The sequence below is a fragment of the Eufriesea mexicana genome, unplaced genomic scaffold (genome assembly GCF_001483705.2).
Source record: "Eufriesea mexicana isolate 0111107269 unplaced genomic scaffold, ASM148370v2 scaffold4710, whole genome shotgun sequence".
Classification (NCBI taxonomy): Eukaryota; Metazoa; Arthropoda; class Insecta; order Hymenoptera; family Apidae; genus Eufriesea; species Eufriesea mexicana.
In genome coordinates this window covers 227,010-231,297 of record NW_016912705.1, presented here as the reverse complement: position 1 = coordinate 231,297, position 4,288 = coordinate 227,010, and the positions used below count along the sequence as shown (strand labels likewise).

Genomic DNA, 4,288 nt, shown 5'->3' with positions numbered 1-4,288 from the left:
TAGGCGAAAAAAGTATAGTGTGTAGAACGATTTCACAGGCACTTGCTTTTCCGTTACTTTGTTTCATATATGCACCATCAATCGTAAAATAATTGTCCTACTGGTTGGAGAACAATCTATTCTATGCAGGAGTAATGAAATATCTTAATCCACAATCAAAATTTAGAATGTAATAGCGATAATACATAACTATGTTGCAATTGAACGTCAAGATCGAAAAAAAATTGAAATAACTATTAAAGAGCTGCCTATTCAGTAATGTTGATCAAATATTCCAATGGGCAGTCGAAATCTAGAATCTTCTACAGCAGATTGTAACGGACAATGCGGTAGTATTATAGGATCCCGCACTCACCACTTTATTTTCCACATATATCGTTAGACGATTTGCACTATGCAACATCCCTTTTTTCACATGTAGCTATTAACACCAAAGAAATGTTCATTCTTCGTAAAGTAATTAAAAGTCAATCAGCGATATCACTACTTCACGAAACGGTTTGAGATTTAATATTTCACTTTGTCGCGTGGGAATATTCCACCACTTGTTACCGGTATGCCTGCTTGCCGCCAACTGGAAGTTTGCTGCAGCCGGATACACTACGTATTTTTGTAGCGGGAAAATGTTGTATTTTTGAAATAGCTATGTGATAAAGCATCGATCTAGAATATCAAACGATGTCTCTTATATTTAATAATATCAATAAAACAATTATAAATATATTTCTGTTGTGAAAAATACCAAATTTCTATAATAAATTCATGAACTGGAATTATTAATTATTCCATTATACTAATGGAAAGACAAACCATTAGTATCCTCGGCAATGATTCAAGCACTCTATTCAATAATCACCAATAATGAATTTAATAATAAGGAATTCATATCCAGAATTACATTAGAAAGCTTGCTAAGGCTGTGCTTTTACGATATAATTATAAAAGTTGATGAATTAATTGTTGACCTACGCGAAGTCACAAATAAAGGAGAGTGATTTTGTTCTTGGTAAAAAATAAAATGAAACTACGATGGTTATATACTTAGGTACTTTTTATTCACTTTGAAAGTTTCACATATACACTCTAATTATTAACAACATAATTCTTCTGTTCTTTTTTTGTATCTCTCAACTTATTTTTTATCCTTTCCTTCATTGCTCTGAAAATATAAATATGACAGTCAATAAAAGATCCTACTTTCTATAACATAGTTACAATGTAAACAATAAACTAACTCTTTCTCTTTCTTTATAATCTACTTCTTTTTCTGTTTCTACTTCGTCGTCACTTTTCCAATCGCTATTATGGTCTTCCTTCCTTTTTTTATTTGCAAATCCAAGTGATTCAACAGCTGGTTGTGAGCTTAATTTTGGATCAGTTAAATGCTCATGAGCTGATTTTCCCTTACCACTAAACTTTTTATTTAATATCAGAGATTCTTCTTCATCTTCCTCTGCTTCTTTACCAAATGATAAAGGATTGAAATCTCTGTAACAAAATTTTTCATTGTAAAGAATAATACTATCAAGGCTAAATTCTGCAAACATATATTATTTTTATTTTACTGCTGCTGATTTAGTTTTTGAATTGTCCTTTATTTCTTCACTTTCCTGTACTATTATTCTTGGTATAATATTAGAAAATGAATTGTTCAATATTATAGTTCTTAATAATTTTGGAGGATAAAGTGGTCTATCATTCTACAAAAAAGAGAAAATATTATATTTATATCAATTCTTGATATATTTTCTTGTAAACATTAAATTTACCTCATCTACAAGTGCTTCTTCAAGTTTAAGCATGTTATATATAGTTTCTTCAGTAATTTTACCAAAGATTTTATGTTTATTCTGCAAAACTGGTGTAGAATTAAGAGTAAAGAAGATTTGGGAACCATTCTCATCTTCTCCAGCATTAGCCATAGCAATTAAATCTTGTCCAGAAGAACGTAATCTTGTATGAAATTCGTCCTAAAACACATATATCCAATAATTATTTTTGAATAAAAAAGCAATTTATTTTATTTTTAAATATAGTCTCACTTTAAATGGTTTTCCATAAATTTTATCACCTTCTCCTGTACCTGTTGGTTCACCACCTTGTGTTATGAATCCTTTGATAATTCTATGAAATACAGTGTCATCCTAATAACCTTCCATACATAATTATATGAAATTTCTACGTACCTTTGAAGTTTCTTTTGCACATAATTCTAACTCAATATCACCAACAGTTGTTTTCATTATAACCTAGTTATAACAAGTATATTAGTCTTATTAATGTAAAATACTTTTAAAATTAAATTTATTAAAATTTATTATTTATTATTGTAATTCAAATTAGAAATTATTTAATACATTAATATAGAAATTTAGAAAGTAAATATTGTATATCAGTTAAATTTTTAAAAACAGACATACAGTCCATTGAAATACTATTAACTAATACTTATTACTTTACCCTAAGTGGCTGGCACTTGCATATAAATATTACTCATGTTTGTAAGTCTTCTGTAATAAAAAAAATTCGTCAATAATATTTCATAATAAATCTTTAGTCCTTTAGAAATCAGTCAACCAAATGGTTCTCGAATAATCATCAGCAGGTAAAATGTACCTTTTATCTCCTTTTAATGTTGGCTTTATTGGCCCAATCAAATCCATGTGCCACATCCAAATTATTCCAGCTGCTTTTATAGTTTCTGAGTTCCTATAGATATTTCTACACATTTGTGCATTAATGCAACATTTACACTCTATATTCAATTTATCTTTAACTTTTATAACTATTACCTATTATCTTTCTTCCTTGATTCATATGCTGCCTCTTTTTTATTTCTTGATTCAACATAATATGCATTTCCTTTTCTCATTGCTCTCATTCAAAGCTTTCTCATTTCTTTGTATACCTCAGCTCCATCATTCTGAAATTTAACACATTGGCGATGATCATTGACTTTGAGATAGACGTAGATGTTGCTGATGGTACCTAATGGTTGTGTTAGGGGCATATTGAGCGTGTATCTTGAACAGAATGTCGTCACGATTCCCTTATTCTTTATGTAGCGTTGTGCTTATTATGATAGAAAGTAAATTTTATATAAAAATATTGATATATGTAGTTTATGCAGGATTAACTGTAATTTTTAATAGGACGGAGAAAAAATGTAAGCTATTCTTTTTAAATTTAAAATTTATTTTTCATACTTTGAAATATTTATGCTTGGGCATACAAACATTTTGTACACTATAGACAATTTCAATACAATTGGGTTATTACAACATGGTGTATTTAGAAAATTCATGTCATTTGTCAATAATTCTAGGAATACAAATTTCGTAGCAATTGACTCTCTTATCTGACAAGTGACTCGTTGACATCCTAACGCACTTATTTTACTCTCGCATTTTAAGACACTCTTCATTGTCTTTCGATATTGCCATACATCTTCCCTTCATACGATCGGTGCAATCAGTCACTCGTCCTTTCACACGCACTCCAGATATTAGTCTGGACGCACAAGCCAAACCCGAGGTTGCTGTTTATTGCTACTTACTCGTTTTCGAGGAACAGGCTAAGCGTTCCCATGCACTCTATATTATACCCACACAAAGGATACTGTCAACCGGGCGATGACCTATACAATAGATGGAAGATATTTTAAACTTATTACTAACTAACTGCTAATTTATAATTAATTAATGACTAATTTATAACCAACTAATAATTAACTTATAACTACCTTTAAACTAGCTTATAACCAATATATCAACTGCTGCGTAGCTCTTAGCTTGGTATCGTTTCCAAAGATATTTCTTTGGAAAACGATACCAATTACCAGGTCCCACCACGTGGAGGTGGTTACGCATCGAGACCCGGACATGCGTCCTAGTGGCGCATCCTACTGGTGCTATCTGTATCAAAGGTACCCTAATCTAACTTGGAGCGAATTAAGCTAAAGTGACTCTACTGACACTTTATTATATTTCGTGTCTTACAAAGGAAACTTCGATTCGGTATACTGAAACTCTACGGTCGCAACGCTAAGATATTTTCAAGTTCCCGTAAAAATAGGGAATGAAATAACAAACACGCGAGCTAATAGAAAATCGCGATGCGCCCAAACGAATTCGCAATTATTCGAAAGACCGACTAGTCTACGAGACGTACTCTCGTGTACAAGACAACTTCATGCCTCGGCACCCTTGCGACCGAACCTAGCCCACCCAGCCACCACAGACCCTGCCATGATTTACTCGCGAACGAGAGCGATCGACGAACCAACGAA

At 31.8% G+C, this 4,288-nt stretch overlaps 1 pseudogene; it reads right to left on the bottom strand.

The window, feature by feature from the left end:
- Window positions 1-1,119: 1,119 nt before the first annotated feature.
- Window positions 1,120-2,497, bottom strand: LOC108551597 (peptidyl-prolyl cis-trans isomerase CWC27 homolog; annotated as a pseudogene).
- Window positions 2,498-4,288: the final 1,791 nt, after the last annotated feature.